We start from the raw sequence: 21,979 nt of genomic DNA, 5'->3' as shown, positions 1-21,979 counted from the left end.
ATTTTCGCAGCCGAACAGCCCCTCCTCGTGGCAACTGTCAGTGTCAGTGCTGGATGAACAACAATGAAGACATTTACATATGGCGAGGGGTGTCCTTTTTCTTTTAAGACCGTAGCATCGTGGCATTCAGCCACCCCCAATGCGGCAATTCAAGGGCAACCTAAACATACCAATTTACGTTGGCCGGGAGTATAGAGATTTGGACTGCGATAAAAGCATCCAGGACATGCCCCGCGACCTCTGACCGTCGCTCCCCGGGCCACGCCCCCTGGTCAGGGCTCAGGGCTCAAGACTCCTGGTCCGTGCCCCATGGCATACTCGTATGTCTGGGATGCTCATTAAGGACGCACAGCGTGGCGTGGCTAATGTGACAACATCGTGGGGCAATGGCAATTCCTGCCTGGATGGGGGGTAGACGGCCCCGCGGGGATTTTCATTTGACTTTGCAGTCAGTGGTTATTTTACCCCGTATTCATCACGGAAAGGATGTCTATTCTTTTTCAGGAGATGGTATACAAAAATATATTCTCACTGGAAAAAAACTCACGACTAAAACATCAAGTAGCTTAAAACGCTTTTTCTAAATTACTGTCAAATTTGAAGTACAACAGATAGTTGAATGTCTTCTAAAGTAGATTTACATATTTTATATACAAAATATTCTACTTTTTTTATTAATTTGAACTTCTATAACAACAGGTATCTTTCAGTCGCAAAACCTTCTGTCTTTTTCCCACTGCTGTTATTTATTTAGAAAGGAGCTGGTTTACCAAAGGTTGGGGGATAAAAAACTGGTGGCTACAATGAAAAAGGAGTCAGGAGGCCCGTTTCGTCCTTTCAACTTTTATTCCTTTTTCGTCGCTTTTATTGTTTTGTTTCCACTGCGATAGTCAGTGTTGTTGCTGCTGCTGTTTTGGGTAATTCAATTTACTGCCACAATTTTCATTTGTGCAAATTTCAAATGACTCGGGGATACAGTATATACTTATGTATGTATATATGTATATATGGCATGTAAATGGCAGCGTCCAGTTCTTGGGCTTTCGCCTGGGAAGCATTTCATGCACAATTTGTTGGGTCTTTTATTTTTATTTCGTCGCTTCGTGAAAAATTTGCCTTGAGGCTGACTGTCTCCTCAGTTACTTCAGTTTCCCCTTTTGAAAACTCAAATTGTTTGTGACTTTTGGGTAAAGCCAATTTGTTTAGCTAGCTTGAGGGTTTTTCGAATCAATTCTTATCAATTTCTTAGAAATGAAAGAACGTATTTTGTTCTTCCCCATGCGTAAGCTTACCTTTCTTAGCTTAATCTGCGTTCTAGAGCTAATCAGCAAATGTTAAATACAATTTAAGAGAAGTTGAGGATGTGAAATGATTTCAAGTTTAAGAGAAACTTGCTCTCTTAGTAGACACCTCTCTTTCGCTGCAATTGTTATTTGCTCTTTAAGTTAGCAGATAATGTTACGCTTATGAAATGTTAGGCGCTAAGAAGATTAAATGGTGGCATTGTTGTTGTGATTGTATTCTTCAATTTTTATATATTTTACTAACTTCTAGATGTCGACGATTTCATGTGCAGCCAGCGTGCTGATTAAATTGGCTGATATGCTCTGGATCTATTTATAAAAAGCAGGTAATTATAGTCAGGTGATAAGGGCTATTTTTAAATTTTTTTATGAAGTGTCAGTTTTCTCGCAGTAATTATATGAAAATAATACTAAATTTAAAATCACAATCACAGCCATAAAGAACAAATTACTAATTTGATGTGGAGCCTGAATTCAAGGAATTCTTCTTAATCTCTTTATCTTAGGAACAATATCTTCGTTGACAGTTCTCTTAAGGGAGAACTCCCCAGCACTGCTACTCTTACACCCTTAACAGGCCATGTTAAAACCGGGACCAATGTACTGTTAAGGTTATTGGCCGCTGCTAAGGAGTCTACCCCAACTCCAATTCCTCATTGTCCTGGAAGCACAGCAGTTCGGGCAAATGGCGCAGAAAATTTTAATACTCCCCAGGGAAACTTTCAGGGCTTAGCTGTCTGGACAGTTTCTTTACGAAACGTGTTGAAGCAAATATTTGCTACAGCCAGCGATTGAAGGAAGCCAACAATCCTTGAATGACATTGTTGCATCAATCATGAGTGGAAAATACATGTCAATATTGAACCTTCTAAGGCTCTGGCAAAGCTATTGATTAATGAGAACCCCAATGACAGAATGTTGGTATGAAAAGTTTCAAAATTAACTAAAATAAATGGTTTCCAGATTGCATTTCATGGCCAGGACCATGGCGCTGAATCATTAATAGTGTTTGAATTTTAATTCCTAGACGACAGTTTTTATTGCCTTCGTGTAAATACGAATAAATGGCCAACTCAGCTCTTTTGGCATCCATTCAAGATGGCCAGCAATTATTTGATATTTGATTTCGCCTCTCCTTTCGACTCGCCCTTTTGGATGCTCTTTCGCTTTTGTCTACGCTGCGTATACGTAATGGATGTAACAACATTTAGTAGAAACCCAAACCCACCCCTTCAATCAGCCAATTTCCAACCTGCCATATGTCGGAGATTCGCCGGATGTTCCTACTACATTTTTCATTGCCGTATTTGTTAGTAAAGCGTTTCAAAGCGTTATTTGTTGCTGACCGTAGTAAAAGGATTACTTTCTATTCGCCCTGTGAGTTCTGTTATTCTTGATAAAAGCAACAAAGCTTATTTATTTGTTAGTTTTTGACAGCGCGGTAAATTGTGTAAGTTGTCGACAGCACAGAAAGGATGCTGAAAGATTCATAAAAGAATGATGGAATCACGTAAAGAGAAGGTTTGGTATCTTATAAGGTATTGCTTTGCGCAGTTTGCAATGAATGCTCCACTTACACCATTGACCGATAAACACTTGCTTGTGTTTTATTTACCATGTTTTCCAACAACATTTGAATGAAATAACAGAGCTTAAATATTTTGTGGTTGGACGTTATTTCTCTCAATCGCTTGGCAGAAACCGGAATAGCAAAATATTTGATTTCCTCTTGAAAATGCCGACGTTCCTCCCTTCTCCAGCTTTTTCCCATTTCATATTGTTTGGATTTTCAACTGCCGCCTGAGTTATTTCCTCGCTCACAGTTAACCGGTCACAAACGCGCACACACACACACTCACACACTTACACACTCACACATTGACATGCAACAATTGCCCCGCCAAATGCCGACGGTCAACAAAAACAACAAGAATCACAACAGGAGCCGCCATAAAGCCTTATTGATTTTTGACTTGAATGCGGTTTATAAAATGGATTTATACCCTTTCAAAGGGTATTTAAAATGTTGTAACCACAGCTAGTCATAGTATATTAAATTACACAAATATTTATATATTTTTAAGTAATTTTTAAGTAATCTCCTATATAAGAAATCTATCTAATTTATCTAAAAATATTGAGTTGTAGTTAATTTATTTCAGTATACAATTTTCTTAAACTTTACTTCTAGACCTATCTTTTTTTCAGATTTATATAATTATTATATATATAATATATTTAAGGGTATGTTTATTTCGGCTAGGAACGGCGTGCTTTGCATTTTTTACCCAACACAATGCAGCGACAGGATCAGACAGCCGAGCTGGGACTGCATTGAAGCTGTTTGCGAGGACATTTAGAAAAATGCATATTTATGTGCTTGTGGCTCTCCGTGTTTGCTGCTTAAATGGCCTGGAAAATCTGTTTGAGTGGCAGGCGCAATTTAGTTAAAGTTGCCAAAAGTGAACTTTTGCTTGGCCCCCGAGAGGCAAACAGCTTGAAAGGCATTCATATTAACAATCGACACACCGCTTGATGGGTTAAGTGGAAAATCGGGGGCACCAGAGTGTTAAGGCTGTTGAAATGCACAATTTACTGGAGACAGACCGAAATGGAATTGGGCAGAAACAGAAGGAACTCAAAAGGACGAACGGATCAGGAGGCAAGAGGCTCTAACAAAAGGCGGCTAACAAGCAGACATGAGAAACTCTCGACGGCGTCACAGAAAAAAGAAGTGAGCTAAAAAAGGTTAGCCTATGTTTCGTGTACTCTTTGGAAATTCAATTATATCTAGGAAATACAATCGCTCTCGAAATGTCAAAGAAATGCACTAAGCAAATAATTACAGTGTATAATAAACTTCTATAGGTAAATAATAGCCATATTGTTCTGTTTTCTTATAAATCTTTCCAGTTGATCAATATTTAAACCATTGGGCAAACTAAACGTTAATACCCAAAAATAATAATATCTATATTGTTTTATGTTTCTTCGAATTTTCTAATTTTTCATTGGTTTTCCCGTCTTTAAATTGATATTATAAGTTATTCTATAGATTACCTCCCTATACCAGCCAAAGTAATTTAGATCTAAATGCTCCACTTTCCGTGAGGGTATAACGAAATTCCAGCTCAAAAGGTGTTGCTATATTCGCTTAGAGACCGATGCAGGCGCCATTCCATGTCCTCAAGTTTTCGTGAGGGCGAGTCAGTCGCTCAGTCTGTTTGTGTTAATGACAAGTGTTTCCATGTTCTATACGTATGTTCCTCCTCTTTTTTCGTATGCGTCGCGTAATGACAAGGAGGATGTCGATGGGTATAATGACAACATCAATGCTGATGGTGATGGGTGTGGGAATGGGGGATGGAAATGGGGCTGGAAACGGGGATGGGTGATGGGGATGATGAGAGAGTGAATTTGTGGAGAGGACATGGGCATGCCACAGCACCCAGCAGCAGCTTAAAGTGCTTGTTAGCGATTTTTGTCGCCGTTTTTATACCTCATTTGGAACAGAGTGCACGGAGTTCAGAAAGTAAGAGAAAAAAGTACTTAAAAGAACTGGTAAGTTACAAAACAACATGCTTGTAGGAATTTGAAAAAGATATAAAACAACATGCTTGTAGGAATTTGAAAAAGATATTGACTATAATGCATAATAATCATGGTTAAGCATATTTTTCCTATAATTAAACATTAAACAGTGACTAAGGCAAGACTAAATATATTTTTTTCTATAATTAAATTATTATCCTCCTCCTTATTTTGCCTATTCACATCGGCCAGAGTCCTTAGTGGAATTACCAGCTGTCACCGAGCCAGGACAGGTTAATCCCTAAGGTTACATCCTATTTTTCTGCAGGTACTTCTGAAATCGAATTTTTTCCTTATCACACTTAAATGTAAATGTTCAAATGGTACAGGAAAATGCGCTTGAATCTTAAAAGTTCATAAGTGCTGTGAGAAGCAGAGACGAAAATTAACTATTATTAAATAAAATATTGTATTAACAAACCGAGTTCCCTAAGTTTTATGATTAGTAGTGTCCTGTAAATGAAGTATATATAACATCATTTCATGTTAAATCTTTTTGTTATTTATTTCTTATATGACTGTACTAAGTTTTTTTTTCCATGAATACATTTATAAAACTTTGAATGCAGAATCTAATAGTTATCGTATTCGCTCAGTCTGATTAACAGATACCTCAACTTTCTGGCCTCCAGTCCAATGGTGAGTGGCTCCTCCGGCACCTGTTCGGTGGCCGAAAAAATGTTGGCCGGCGTAAAGAGGCCGTAGGCCTCGCAAAAGCGCAGAAAGTTGAGGACCTCCTGCACGGTGGCATAGGGCAGGATGATGTTCTGCTTGGCCATGCCGGTGAGAAGCCCCAGGACACAGCGCTTCACATGCAGCCAGGTGTCGGCATACAGCCGGTTCCCAGACCCACCCTCCAGGGCGTGGGCGATGCGGGAGAGGCCGAACTCGTAGTTGGATTTGGCGCAGTACAGTGTGCCCACCACCAGATTGACAATGCACAGGTGGTGGTACTGCTTGCCCAGGTTGCCCTTCATCTCCTCGGCCTTTTCCACTTTACGCATCAGCTCCTCGGCCTCCTCGTTCTGGAATGTCATGATGTAGGAGACGCACAGGTTGGCCAGCACCGCGGCGGGGACGGACATGATCTGGTTGGCATGGGGGATTTCAGATTAAAGTTGGGTGCTACTTGATATGGTAAAGTCGGGTGTACCGACTGTTAGATACCCGGTACGTATGTGAATGGCATTATGCTCTCTTCTTGTTTTTAAAAACTATATTTTGATAGGATAGTGTTAAGAGCAACTTTAACTGTCCGTATAATTATACGGACAACTCAGACATAGGTATATTACAAATATTTCCCTTACTAGGACATAGCCATGTTCAACCTGTTAGTGGCATTCACTTTGAGTACCGGGCCTTCAAATAGCAAATATCTGTGTGAATAGCTTGAATGTTTTAATCTCACATCATCTGAGTGCTGCCGCACGATGGGTTCATAAAAGGCAGCCGCCTCGTTGTACTTATCGCCCTGCATGAAGAGCACATGTCCTGCATTCAGTCGCCAGATGGAGTTCTCCGAACAGAACTCGGCACTTGCATGGAACTCCCTTTCAGCTCCGACGAAGTCGTCATCCCGCCAGGAGATCCAGGCTCGGGCCATCACCACAGGCAAGTAACTACGTTTTAAAAGGCGTTATAATGTAACATTGAATATTGTTGCATTGAATATAACCAAAGGCTGACGCGAGCCATACTTAATGAAATGTAAATAGATTCTAGTAAATAAATACGACGTCAAGGTTAACTCACAGTTCCAGTGCCTGCTCGTAGTCCTTGAGGGCATCCCTGAGTGCCTGTTGCTCATTGGTGGCCCTGACCTCCTGAACTTTTGCGGCCAAGCTGCGCAGCTTACCTGCCAGACTGGAGGCCAGAGTGCCCAGTTTCTTCTCGGCCAACTCGGCACTGGTTTGTGCGGTTATTAGGGAGTCCAATAACTCGTACAGATATTGCGAAAGATACTTGTAGGTGAGGTCCGTGTGCTCCGCCAGGATATCCGCAGCAGTTTCGTAGAGTTCGTGTTTGCAGCAGATGAGCAGGATGTTGGCGAAGGTCTCCTTCGGGCAGGAGGAGCACCCAGCTCAGGAGGAATGTAACTTCCTCAGCCCCGCCACAGGTCCTTGCACATCGGTTAAGGCCATGTTGTGCAATGTGACGGGATCTAGTTCGCTTTCGGCTCGAGGCGGAAGGTCCAGGAGGGCGTCCCTGGCCGCTTCCTCATTGCCGTCTTGAAATTCGATGGCCGCCTTGAGATTAAGTGCCTGAAGCTGCGCAGCTTACCTGCCAGACTGGAGGCCAGAGTGCCCAGTTTCTTCTCGGCCAACTCGGCACTGGTTTGTGCGGTTATTAGGGTCCAATAACTCGTACAGATATTGCGAAAGATACTTGTAGGTGAGTCCGTGTGCTCCGCCAGCATATCCGCAGCAGTTTCGTAGAGTTCGTGTTTGCAGCAGATGAGCAGGATGTTGGCGAAGGTCTCCTTCGGGCCGAGGAGCACCCAGCTCCAGGAGGAATGCTAGCTTCCTCAGACCGCCACAGGTCCTTGGACATCGGTTAAGGCCATGTTGTGCAATGTGACGGGATCTAGTTCGCTTTCGGCTCGGGGAGGAAGGTCCAGGAGGGCGTCCCTGGCCGCTCCTCATTGCCGTCTTGAAACTCTATGGCTGCCTTGAGATTAAGTGCGTTATGCCCGAAATGGCCATGGTGATGGATTGCCCACGCTCCTGGCGCCGCATCGGCTAAGTCCACCTGGGCACCTATTCCCAGCTCCGGATGATTGCGCATTCCCCGCTCACAATCTCGGAGGTGTAGTCCAGTGCCTGGGCTCTCTGTTTTTTCTGAAAATGCGCAGCGCCACATTGTAGGCCACTAATGGGTTAAAGCCACCCACTTGGAGGGCCGCCTGAAAGCGCTGCACGCCGCCTCGTGCTGATCCGCCTGGAAGAGCAGGCATCCTCATCGTTGAGGGTTTCTGCCGTGCCACCCGCCCGCTGATTGAGCAGGCTCTGTGCTCCCGCGAAGTCCTCGCTGGAGTAGAGGATCGCACTCTGCAGCTGGAGACACTGCTCCCGAGCTCATCCGCCTGGTCACCCATTGCTTGAGCACCCGCAGCGCTTCGGCAAAAATGCCAGCCTGATAAAGGACTGCGCATAGTAGAATCTGAAAGATACCCAGAACAACACGTTTACATTGCGTTAATCCTTCTCAATCAAACTGGAATTGATTATAGCAAGTGGCACCTGTACTTGGCTCCTTGGGCGATAGCTGCAGAGCTGCTCGTAGCAGGTGGCCGCCTCCTCGTACTTCTGGGCGTGGTAGTAGCAGTGTCCCAGGGTGACAGACCCGCCTCGTGTGGCCGCCTCGCCGAAACTGGTTATGCACTCGATCACATCCTCGTAGCGCTTGTCCTTGATCTGAAGTGCTACGTCGTTCAGTGTTTGCATTTTAATTTTAATTATGTTACGGTTTACCAGATTATATATGTCCTGTCACATGCCCTTCACGCAGGATAATCCCTGATGCAACATTTTCGCCGAGCGGTCCGTTGGTAAATGAAAAACACACTGAAAGCCCTTGTTATGGTCGCTCGTCGGTGTTTCCATGGCGACCCTTATTTGTTTCCGTCCAGTGTCGTGGCAACGCTTTTCCTTTGGCAACCGCAACAGTTGGTTGAAGTTGTTGTTGAAACAGACAGTTTACCGTTCAGTGAAGTCTTATAATTAATTATTTTTATATTAAAATTTTGTGAGGTTTTTATGAGTTTATCTTGTATATAAAATGACGCCTAGAAAGGCAAACAATATCCATTCCCTAGCCAAAACTCTGCGATAAAAACCAATTAAGATAGAGTCAAACGGGCGCAAGTGGCGCAACAAATCCATTTGAAATGTAAATGAGAAAATGTTCTAATTGAAAACTTTAGCATCTTGATGGCAAGCTCCTTCACCAGCTTTCGCCAGCTTTCACCAGCCCGCTCCTTGACTTTGCGATGGAAGACTTAAAGTGTTAACTGGAAGCTGCCAACCGGAGGCATTAATCCGTGCTGAAACCTTTCAGGCGGCGGGTTCAAGGAGCACTTTTAATTAGGTTTCCCAAGGAGCAACAGTATCCTTCGCCTGTGGAAATCCCACACTCACTACTACTACTACAGCCACAAAGCGAACGTGCGGAAATGCTAATTAGGTTCTGTGTCTGTCTGATAGCCGAGCCAGCTGGGAGCGTGGAAAAGGCCAGTAGTCGAGCGCGAATGGAGGTTATGTGGTGACCAGGCTTTGGAAGTAGAACCGGGTCAAGGTTGCACGCCGTCATCCGTCTGGCCAAATGCGGCGGCCACCAAATGTTGCACAACGGGTTTTGGCACACTCTCGTGCTCCAGCTCTTGGCGAAAATGGTTCAAAAACGCGACCATGAGACTCCGGGGCCAGCTGCGTCCCGTTTCATGGTGAACTGGAAATCTTGGCAGCGATACAGCAAATGCATTTGATGCCAGCTAAACGTTTTCCTCTCATGTCATCTCATCGCTGCTCGCATCTTTAGTTGGCAGCATCAAGTGCAACTGCATTTTCTTACAATGTCACCCGTCGCGCATTAGTTTTTCTCGATCCCGAGCCTAAGGCTAACCGCAGTTAGCCACATCCATAGCCACAGTCACAGCCACATCCACAGCGACAACGCGGCGCATGAGTAATGCAATTGATGCTGGCAATTACCAGATATCACACAAGCACTCGCTCCCAAGGTGCCAGCAGCGGGCTGAAGTTCAAGTTTTGTTTTCTGTTTTGCTAAATTATTGCAGGCCTAATTGCCCCAAGACTCCGGCCAGAACACGCGGCGAGGCATTTAGATAATGTCAGATGAAGTATCACTTCGAGTATCGTTTTCTTTTGAAGTCCTCGCTGCATTGGGTGCTATAATTTTCCTTGATGTCCATAAAATTAAAATTCATCAACGGTTTGGCGACACGTTTCAAGATCAAATTTTGATACTATGTATATGATGTATATGGTGATATACCGCCGTTTAGATATTGATTGTGATGAGCTTTAAATGAAAGAACTTTTAACTAAATCAATACAGGTCGATACCTTACTGGTGTAAATAATATAATATATATATATATATATATAAATATGCATAGTTAATATTGATAATTACCAAATTATCTATTTTAAATTTGATTATAAGGTAAGCTATACATTGGCTAAAATAATTGATATAAATCACATGCATAGGTACCAATCTTATCAGTATTAAGTAATTCTTTTTCCGATGCCAAGTGAAGCATTTTTCAAGGAAATTCTAAATTGGCCTGATTTTTCGAGGGTATTTTCCGCCTCGACTTCCGAGTAATGTTACATTACTTTCCTGCTGGTTTTATCGCATTCCCTGTCTTGTGCCGAGCTCTCCCGACTTGTTTATGGCTGAAATTTTGCATTTGCTTGTCTCGTATTAATCTCTTAATTTTTGCTGCTTTTTTAAGTTGCACTTGCCGGAGGGCTGTTTTTCAGGGTTGCCGGGTTCAACAAGAGCTCGGGTTGATGTGGCCACAAATTAACACTTGCTCGGTCCTAAAGTCTTGTTTCAGCTGCTTTTGCTGCGGCTGCTGCTGCTGGTGCTGCACTTTGGAAGTGGTTTTTATTTTATACCCAGACGGTGGAGTCAGGGGTTTAGTTAAGTCATCGAGTCAAGGGTGAAATTACTGGCTAGGTACTTAGACTCTGAAAGATCATTGAATAGTAGAGAGGGGGGTGATCAGAAACATTCATTTTCAAGAACTCTTACTTACATAATCCAAACAATATTCCACACTCCTCACAAATATTAAGTCCACTCCAATGCTTGTGTCATAAATTCTTCTTAACTACCCACTCAATATTTTTCTTCACGATTTTCTAGACATTTGCATGAGACTGTCTAAGAAAACCTAGAAAATCATTATCGTTTGCTAGCATCTCTGCGCATCATCTCAGTTGTAAATTAGTGGCGAGAGAAAAAACGACTAAAAACAATAATGCGGTTTACTTCAGCTGACCTTGTGGCACAATCTTTTCCTGTCCCGCAGCCATAAAAAAACTTGGCCCCAGAGCACTGACAATGAGAAACCACACAGAGAAGTCGAAGAGGAAATAGTGAAAAGAATCAAATCGCGAGCATTTCCTGCTTTGGAGGGAAACAAAGGGAATGTGCTTTTCCAATTGAATAATATAATATTTTAAGCTGCTGTAAATGGAAAGTTTAAGTTTAATTAAATTAGAATAAAAGCGTTACGAACTTCTTCAAAGTAGGACTTTCATTTTCTGTTTAAAATATTTCTGTAAAAACATACTGATGATTTATTCGTCTCAAAGCCTATGAAACAAAACATTTTGAGGCTTGCAAACTTAAATTCTTTTGAAAACCGATAATAATGACCCATAAGCTTGGTGGGTGGTGGGGGCTGTCTTGAAGGGCATTCAAGTGCATTGTGGAGGAGCTGCTGGAGCCGCTGCGATAAATCATGCAGCTTTTCTCGCTCGCCCCTCATCTTATTCATCTCAGTTCGCTGGCTGCATCTTGTTTGGAGTCTACTAAGTGTGCGAAGTGCCAGTGTTTAGATTTTATAGAGAAACACACAGACAACTCAATTTATATGTATATAAATAGAGTGAATATGTATAAACTCTAATACCCTCTCAGTTTCCAGAATAAATACATTACAAATAATATACAATTTTGGAAGCATGCTATTGTTTACTATACAAAAAAAGTCTTTTTTTCCAATTTGTAGCTGTTAATGTTTACAAGGCTTTTATTAATCGAAGATGCACGACTTTTTTCATCAATATTAAACTAATAATATATCAATATTAAATTATATTAGGTAGCTTATAATACAATACAATAATAACAAGTATTGTCCTAATTATCAGTTTAGATATTCAATGATTTTAGTCCATTTTTAGTGAATAGTATTTGATGCAAATGCAATAAACATAATTTTATTACATCGATAAATATTATTTCCTGCTGCTTCTTTGCTTGCTGCTTGTTCATCGTTTCTTGTTTAGCTGATAATATTAAATGTTAATGCAATAAACATAATTTTATTACATCGATAAATCTTATTTCCCTCTGCTTCTTTGACTAACGCATTCACGTAGAATGTGAAAAAGCACATCTTTGATTGCTGCATGTTCAATAAATAATTAATTAATTAATCAATTGTTGTGGTCGCTGCTTTTGGCTTTTTTTTTGGCTGCGGTGCAAAGTTGATTGAACTTAAAATACATGGAGCTCATTTAAAATGTGTAAACAAAAGCCGCAGCAGAAACGGATACCAGACCCAGACTTGTGTGTGCCAACGACATATAAACAATTTATCAGAAATAAATTGGTTAACAGGTAAAATAAACAAATTAAGCGCTGAGCCAAATAAATGCTGGAAATATTTGTATATTTTGCGGTTTTATTGCAAGAGTGAAATGTGGTGAGTGCATTTAGCCCAAAATGCTTTTGGTCTCATTGTGGTTTTACATACTACAGCATAATTAGATCTTGCTACGAAATGTTGCATATTGATTTGGCCAATTTTTTCAACCTTATAATTTGTTTGAACTGCAATGAAAATCTTTAAAATATGTTTTATATTTGCTGGTGGGAGATTTAAAATGGATTTTGACGCAATTTTATTGGTAAATAAAATTTCACTTTTTATTTTATATATTTTGTTGGGCAGAAGTATTTATTATACCAGGTGTTCTTCTTCGTTCATTAATTTTGTTGCTTTTGTGCTGCTTTAAAGCCTTTCTTTTAATTTTCGACAGTCTTTATTAACACGCTAAAAGTTCGGCTGAAAAATCGTTGCCTGGCACTGGGATGTTTCCAGATATTTGAGAAGGAAGAGGAGGAGGGCTAAGATTCAGTTACAGGTAAGCCAGGTTTTTGCCTCATTTGCGTCATGCAGTCAAAAGTCGCAGATCTTCTTCGGGCCAGTCCCCTGTCATCTGGTCGACTCCGATCTGCCCACAGATCTGGCCGTACCATTCCGTTTGCAATTTATTGAAACGAAGTTGACCTTGAATTTGGTTAAAAGTCTTTTAACTTTATTTCGCTCGCTGCGCTGGCCTTTTATGCGAGTTTAGGCGTATATGTGGTTTTTTCGGTTTGGTTTAATGCCGCCGTCTGATGATTCTTGCTGTTACTGCTGATTACTTTAACGATGATGTCCATAAAATGTATCTCAAGCCCCGAAGCTCGCTGGCCACTCTCATTTCATTTTCGGCAACTCTGCTCGTGCGGGCAGCAGGTTTCACAAATGGCCAGAACAAAATCGCCGCAAACGAAACTTAAGCTGATCAAATTAATTTAAGGCTTGTAAGTGCAGAAGGCAAGTTCGAAGCAGGGTGGAAAATTGATTGGGCTGGATGTGGGTGGGAAATGGCCGCAGGTTTGCTCACTATACATCAGAATGCTGTCGTCTGCTTCAAGAATTTTCTGTGAAATTTAAAAAGGTTCATGTTGCCTGTTATCTATAACTTTTTAAGTAGTTCATGTACACATTTCACTTCAACTCCTGTATTACTTTTCAAGTATTAAACACAATATATGTACTTCAAATCAAACATTAAACAGTTTCAAACTTTTATGTGTTAAATGTATTTCCCTTTTGGTACACATGTTTGCTTGCTGAGTTCTGTTGAATTTTCCCACCTTTTTGTGACGACGCACACTTGCCCCACTTGCCCCACTTGCGCGCCGAATGCTTAATTAATCATTGTGCCCACACAGAGATGACGTATGGAAATTGTTGTTGTCGTGCCTGCGCTCTAGTATTTAATTATTATTGTTTTGCTTCAATTTCTTCTGCTATTTCTATTTCTATTTCGATTTGTGACGCTGTCACCCCCCGAAACCCGAAAGCTCTGATACTTCCGTGCAGTGAACTTGTTTTTATTTCATTATCGTTCAAACGAAATGTTCTAGGCATATATTTGTTTACACTCATATGTACGGGTATGTATATATTGTATTTGTTCTAGATTCCCCACACTTTTTCCCCATTTCTCTCTGTTTATGTGAATTTTCGAACATTTGGCTGGTTTGCTCAAAATGTTTGCTCGCTTACTGCGAGATCTGTTTATCTGGCTGGGATAGAAGGTCATTGTCATGGAATTTGTTTATTTTCATTCCCGTCGTGCGCACTCCGCTTAGAATATTCATAGAACATTTTCCGCGCCAGCAAAAGTGTGTCACAATCTCTGAATTATTTTCGATAATTTCTATTCGAATTGATTGTGTGTGAATGTGTGTCGTTTTCACAGTTTGCGCGATAGTGAAGTGAAATATTTCCCCGATGCAGCCTTTTAGGTTCACTCAACCTATTCACAAAGAAAACGCGATGCGGAAATCAAAGCACAAAAAAGGGGAAATGTACGTGGGCAAGTGTAAAATGTTTTCTAAGTGGAAAATAAATGTGAAAACGCGCTGTGCACTGTGGGCTGTAGGCTGCATTTTCCATCAAATGTGACATTGAATGGTTTTTACGGTGGCAATGCGCTATGCCCACCTTGCACCCCCCTTTACCATTCTGTCATCGTCAGTCACTCAATCCGCCGCATTGTGAGTGATATTTTTTGCTTAATTATAGAACGCTCAATGGTATATATCAAACAGTAAAGTAGCATACAAGTTAATAAACAACGCTTTCACATGCACGGAAAAGGCAAAATTATCTGACAGATACAAGCCGTGTGTATACGTATGTACATGCATAGAGGGAGGCTTCTTTATGCTAGATCTCGATGTCAACGTCGCCGTCGCCGTCGCCGTAGTCGTCATTATACTCATCGTCAAAGTCTTTAATGATTAATTTTTGTATTGTTCTTTGAATGCGGGCGCATCTGTTGCGCCAACGACCGGACAAGGCAAGTTCCCCATTCCGGCGGACAGCCAGATGGACAGATGGACAGTCGGTCACGTTGGCCAGCTGGAGATCGGGCCAAGCCAACAGGCGGGCGATAACCACCCACCCACCCGAAAGACCGCAATAAGCCTCAATTAAATGAAAATTGCACGCCAACGGCATGAAAACGTAATTTGAATGAAATTTATTGTAGGCCGTCTCGGCGCCCATATGCACATATAGATCATTCCTATATGCTTGGATTCGCGTTTAAGTAATTCTGTATAGCTTTTTATTTTCCGATTGCGTATACTCTGCACAAGGGAGAGGTATGTAGTTCCTTTCCAAATGCAATGTACCACTTTATGCTTTAAACTATAAACATATCACTTCTATTTTCTTACTTCTTAGATGAACCCAGATGACAGTTTTAGTTTGATTTAAGTAAAAATACCATCACAGAGTATCCACACATTTATGTAGGACTGCAGTGCCGAAGAGTGTGTACCATATTTTCGCATCTACTTGGCTACATCTGTCTGTTTGACGCATTTTAATGTGCAATTATTTCACTTAAACTTTACGGTGACATGGCGATGCGTGGCCGTAAAATAATTTTCCATATGACGACGCTCCCCAGAGGCCGTACCTTCCCATCCCATACCATCCCATTCCCACCCAAGTGGCTGTGGGGGGCAGAACAAGGGGTGGTGCTTCCTTGGTTGTCACACAATTTATGTAGCCTGCCAACCACTTGACAGGAACTGCTCTTCGCCCTTCCGCTTCTTTTGGGGCCCTTGCCATTGGGGGCGACCCACATTGATTTACATATTTGCACACAAGCAGGACGATGGGGTGGGAATTAGGTGGTGGGATGTTTGCCTCGGCTAAACGCACATAACTATCAAATATTTGGCATTATTCCGGCTTCTGCTGATATGAGTCAACCCCAAGAAAAAACAAAAACAAAAAAACAATGAAAAAGGTGGAGAAAGGCAAAGCCGAAAAGATAAGTCTATATGGGCCGACTGGCAGAAGTATCTTTAAATTAAATTTTGATGACTGGGCGGGAAGAAAATGATGTGCCAGAGATACCATTGCCCTTGGCCGTCGAATCGATGCGAAAACCGGTTGTGAGAAGTCGACAAATATTTCTCTCACAATCTCACTCACGCGCGCCATCGTATCTAATATCAAGTTCAAGGTTGCAAGTGCCGCCGACCAGAAACGGGTCTAACTCGCCGATGCACTAATAAAAAAGCTAAATAAATCAAAGCATCGACGGGCAGGGGGACAGCACAGCAAAGGGCTGTACATTTGTAATTATAAATTATAAAATGCAACAGCAGCGCAGCAGCAGGTTGCATTTTAAGCCAATGCATCTCACGAACTGCACTGTACTGTACTGGATATTACGTATACGTTGCTAGGCCAAGCCTAGAACGAAACTCAGAGTGACTAATCCAAGAGTGTTTCGCTTTCAGTTGGTAATTGGAAGCTGCGCAGATTCTAAACACCCAGCCCACCCAGGTGGATGACTCAGATTGTGCTGGATTTCCAGCTAAATGTTCTAAAGAAATGTTTACCAGCATAGGTTTCACATTACTCATACGCACCGTGGCACACGGCGATTGCTTTGGATTCCAGCTAAATGCATTTGTCGCTGCAAAAGCAACTCAAAGAGAAGCAAGCGTATGGCTATAAGTATGGCGAATATTGAAATTCACGAAATGCATCAGCCTTATATTTTTGAAGCATGACAAAGTAAATCACTCGATTTTGGGGAGGCATTCAGTTTGCTGGTTGGTTAAGAAATTTGTTTGCTTTTCACCTTTTGAAAAGGAATATAAAACTGTAAGATAGATAATAACACATTTGGATAAGATTTCCTTCATTTTTTTTTTAGTTCGAATGCATTTTTCAAATAATTATTCCTCTTAATTCCTTCTAATTTTACATAAACTCAATAAACGGAACGCGATTTTAACTAAATTGTGTGCTTTAATTGCAGCTGTTCCCTAAACCATCTAGCGCTTAATGCCTGCAACATTAATGTTTGCTTTGCTGCCAGCTTTAAAAATTTAATTTAAAAAGAGCTCACCATGTAATTGCCAAACTAGAGCTGGCTGGAAATAAAATGTATAAAAAGTGGAGTGGTGTGGAGTGCAAAAAGTGAAATTCGCAACAGAAGCTGAACAAAAAGTGGCTGCCAAACCATTGAAGCTCGGGGTTGCAATATGAAGTGGGGGAGTGGGGATAAAATAGGAAGCTGAAAGCCAATTGCATTATTACACAGCAAGTTCTCTCTCCTTCTAGCAAAAGGTCTCTACTATTCCCCACCGCTGGGATTGGGATGCATTAAATGCCATGGAAAAGTTTTCACTATGCGAAAACGTTCACTGTTGCACTGCAAAAATGTTTGACTGGCTTCGTGCCTTTTTTCTGCTCTTTGGCTACAAAGCGAGTATTTACTTCGCACACACACTCGCGTATGGATGCGGATCTGTTGGTGTGGGTGACCATGAAATGTTCACACAACGCTGCTCATCTGTATTGGTGTGGGTTGGTTCTCTCGCTTTTCTGTTTTCTGTTTTCTGCTTTCTGTTTTCCACTTCTGGACCTGCGACGCAGATTGACGCTTCATTACTGCGTTATGTAATGGCTTGTAAAGCTCCAAGTGACAAAGGCTGCTACTTCTCTCGCTCTCTGGATCTGTAAGAGATTGCTCTCTTCACTTGAGTGTGTGCGTGTGTGCAACGACAAGAGAGAGCTAATTCAGTCGCTTTGGTCTTTCATGCAATGAGAGAGTGCATGTGAGATCATCGCTCACAGCCGAAACCAATTCTACATTCTGTATACGCCCCGTGCCCCAGCAGCGCATCATCCACAGCACAGGCAGCCACCTTCATCAAATCCATCGCAATCATCATCATCATCGCGATGAATGGCTGTAGTTGTTGCTCCGCTGACAAATTGCAATTACATTGCACGGCATGACTTTGGCCGAGAGTGTCGCCAGCAGGGCATCCCGAAGTAGCCGCCAAAAATCAAGGGTTTTATGTGTTCAATGAAACTAAACAATCACAAGAGAACTGTTTCCTTAATATACATCTTCCTTACAACCACATAAATTGTATACTTCTTCATTAAAAGTTAATTTTAAAGGCGGTACTTTAGAAGAGTGTAAAATGTGCAAAACTGAATAGTTTTAATAATAACCAATAACTTTAATGCTCAATATATTTAAGAACGCTTTAATGCTAGTTTATTATCGATATAGACACACTGGGAACCAAACATTTAGCTGCAGTAAAGACAAATCGTAAAGATGGCGCGACAGATAACATTGGTCATTAAGTGGCCCATAAAACTGGCATACTTCCATCCTTAAAAGAGACAACGCTGCGTATACGCAACCTATTGACTTCGCAAGACTTGTCACCCGAAAGCGAGAAAACCAGAATTTGCATTTGCCACTCAACGTTTGCCAGCATCATTAGCAGCGGAGCAGCGCCATTGCCACATGTTCTTCGTTTGGCAGCCGAGCGAGAAATTTGCATAAATAAATACCAATATCTTACCTTCGCCGTGGAGAACCGACGAATGTATCTGCACTTGTTCTGGCCACTCGAACGGCGTTCTGGCGGTTTCGGCCAAAAGAAGCTGAAATTACTGGTGCCGAAATGTGTTTTCCAGCCCGTGTTGTCATCGCCGTTGTCGCAGTTAGCCTTGATCGTGTTTATTTCGGCAGTTAAGCGATACACGAAATAAATAAATAAATAATGCGAGCCCAAGAATTCTTCTCAAGTTTTGTCGGTCTTTTGGCAATGCCAGACCCATAAATGGCCCACCAAACAGTTGAGCAGTTGAAGATGGCGATGGTTTACTCAGTTCTTTTCGGTTCGTTTCGGTTCAGATCTGTGAGCTGGTATTTGCTATATGCTATATGGCGTGGTCGGGTGTCAGTTCAGTTCTCGTGGGGCTGCCCAAAACGGCGGCTGAGTAATTGAGGTTGTAAATCAAAAAGCCTGAGTGTGGAAATTTGTCCTTGAACATTATGTCAAAGTTGTAGACAACTGGTGGTGGATGAACAAGAGCGCGAAGATGCTTATATTGGACAGATCATGACTTTGATTTTGGGAATTATTTGACACCCCTTTGATGACTACTTGAACTTATCGTGGCTGAACAACGACTTAATCTTTCAATCGTCCTAATCATCTTGTCAGCTGTTTCTAATCGCTTCGTTTCTTAATAAAAACATCGAGACTAATTTTAGTGCTGATTATTTAACTAATTGGTGAGATAGATCAGGCAGCGAAATGATGATCGCATGATCATCATTTTTACTGATTGTAAATTCACAACAAGTTGTATTCAAACTAAAATGTAGCCATTCTTAGAAATTTAAAAAGAAATCTTTCCAGTATTCGGTTTATTAGGCAAAGGTGAATTGCATGTTGGAAATGCATTGTATCATGATAGTGCACCCTTACTACTTTGTTAACCTACGATTAATCTTCCTTTTCAATGGTCTTTGGTTTTTAAAAACCATTTATCTTTAAAGCGTATATATTCCATATTTTGTGTTCGGTTTCTCTTTATCCGATTTGGCAATTGATTATACAGTCGTACGCATTACAAGCTCGTCGAAATCTTGAAGAATAAATGTTTAAATTATCATTTAGTAACATGAAAAGTAAACGCAATTCAACTGAAATTTTCTCCCCATCTCTTACTTAATTTCCTTTGGCATCTCCCTCCGAGCAACAGTTCAATCATTTAATTCATTTGTACATTTCATTTATTGCATTTTGATGTGAGCTTGGGCAAGGCGATTTTATGGCAACATATTTTAACATTTTACGGCTGCGAAACAGAATCCAAAACACGCACAAGAAGCAGAAAGATTTCGACTCGGATTCGTTTTCGATTTCGATTTCAGTTTGGTCGATTTGACAGCTGGAGCTGGTCCGAGTTGTTCTCTCTTTTTTTCTTGGCCGATTTGATATAGCATTTCGCTTACCAGTTTTGGGTCTCTCAAGTACAAACCACAAGACGAATTTGGTCATTTAAAATTGCGGCAATGTCTGATGGCCAGATGGATGGATGGATGGACGGATGGACGGATGGCTGTTGCTTGCTGGTTGGGCTGCTTGAATGGATGTTTGCTCTGTCGCTTACAATTGTTGTCATTGTCAACGTGTTGGCCAGCTTCTGCTCTTCGGTTTGTTTGGTCTTCTTCTGCGGGGCGTTTACCACCACCACCACCGCCTCACCACCAGCAGCACCACCAACAACAACAAAAACAAAAACAAATGCAACAACCGCAGCTTTGTCTTCGACCCATTTAACGGACCAGTGCACTGGCGAAGCCCTAGCATTGGACACGATATTGGGAACGTGAGAGTTGGCCAACTCGGCCCAGATGCACTCAGAAAAAATATTAAATGTAGTTGTAATTTATCGTAAAATGTTTAGCTGCTACCGATGCTGAGCAAGTTATTTAAAGAAAGCTAAGTACGTAGTAGTCGTCAGATAATCGCCTACATTTTCTCTAATGTATCTAATTTTGTATTCGTATCCATTGTCTTTTTCCTTTACCTTCTTGCAGTGTAAAATGCAATTTAAAGCCTGAAGCTACCATCGATTTAAACTTGGTTAATCTGGAATCTTTGGCCGCGCTCTGCGCCATCACATGCAATCTGTATTGGCATTTATGTATGCAAATTTTCAAATGAAGTGTGAATTGCTCAGTCGCCGTCGCGAGTCTCCGACTATCTGTGTGTATGGCCATTAAGAATATCAATTAGGCACGTTTTGCAGCTTGGCGGCAAAGTTCAAAATATAATTACAAAACCAAACCGAACCGAACCGAACAAAGCAAACAAAGCCTCGACTCTTACCCCTCTTAGTCAATTTTCCACTTGGCTTGACTCCACTTTGACTCTGGTCATTAAGCTGCTAGAATTTATGATTTCAATTGCAGCAAATACAAAGAAAGATTTTGCAGAAGCCAACGTTAACTGATCTTCATGGCTAGCCGTGGCAGCCATTTTGCTGTAATTTATGTCAATCATTTGTTTGTTCTCTGCATTTGCATTGGCATCAATTCATTTAAATTCGCCTGTGTTGGCCACTTGTTTGGCTCTTGAGCAGAAAGTCAAGATATTAATAGGCATGAATGCTTGGTACTCTTTGATCAGATAATCGAGGAAATAGTCGGTGAAGTATCCAATTAAATAGAAAAGATAAAACATTAATTTATATGCTAGCAGTTAACTACATTATTGCTGAATACAGGCATAGCTTATGTACAATCTGAATTTATGTTTCCTAATTATTTTGGGTATTAGATACTACAAATAATTTTTATACGCAAGCTTTTCTTCGTTCCCATGAAGTTCAACATACCAAGTTGGTATTACCAACATAAAATGTACATTGAAATGGTGGCCAATTCCAACGTTTGATTTCAGCTAATTAGACCGATTTCATGGCAATTTTGTTTACCCCAGCATTAACCCAATCGATCCACCTGACATCTCATTAAAGTTCTTGAGAGATACCAGCACTGGCCGCAAAAACAGCAATCAATCGACCTCCAATCGGATCTGTTCGAATCAATTATGCAAACGGCAGAGTGTGAAAAATCCCTTGCCCTTGTCCATCATGGTTAAACACGTTCTGTTAGTGTAAGTATATGTAAATGTATCTATATCTGTATCTGTATCTGTGTAATTTTTTTTTTTTGTAATTCGAGCGCGGCCAGCAACGAGATACGTATCTGCATGTGTTTGGGCATTTGTATCTGTATCTCTATCTGGTCTATCTGTAGTCGCACACACTCCAGATACAAATGTATCCGCCGGCCATGATGGCCATCATGCTTGGTGACTCAATATGCCTAGTCGAGAGCCTCCAATGCTGTTTGCAGTTAGCTATTGTCTGTTTGCATTGGTAATTTGTGTATGCACTTGAATTTGCAATTGCACTCGGAGATCTTTTCACATCCTCACGCAGGGAAAAGCTATTTAAATTGAGAGCGATATTTCTAGACATAATAATTCGGCTGGAAAAAACTCTGCACCAACATAAATTGTTTAATTTGTCAGATTTAATCCCTAATTTAAGATTACCCAAGCTACAGACATTGATGGAATATAATCATTTTTATAACTCTACTGCCATTTATAAACTG

The 21,979-nt window shown here is 41.3% G+C and overlaps 1 pseudogene; it reads right to left on the bottom strand.

Moving 5' to 3' along the window:
• Positions 1–5,467: 5,467 nt before the first annotated feature.
• The window catches only part of LOC122622257, a 28,865-nt pseudogene continuing 12,353 nt past the window's right edge, over positions 5,468–21,979 (bottom strand).

The sequence above is a fragment of the Drosophila teissieri genome, chromosome 2L (assembly GCF_016746235.2).
Source record: "Drosophila teissieri strain GT53w chromosome 2L, Prin_Dtei_1.1, whole genome shotgun sequence".
Classification (NCBI taxonomy): Eukaryota; Metazoa; Arthropoda; class Insecta; order Diptera; family Drosophilidae; genus Drosophila; species Drosophila teissieri.
The sequence above is the reverse complement of the archived record's forward strand: the minus strand, read 5'-3'. Positions and strand labels throughout refer to the sequence as shown.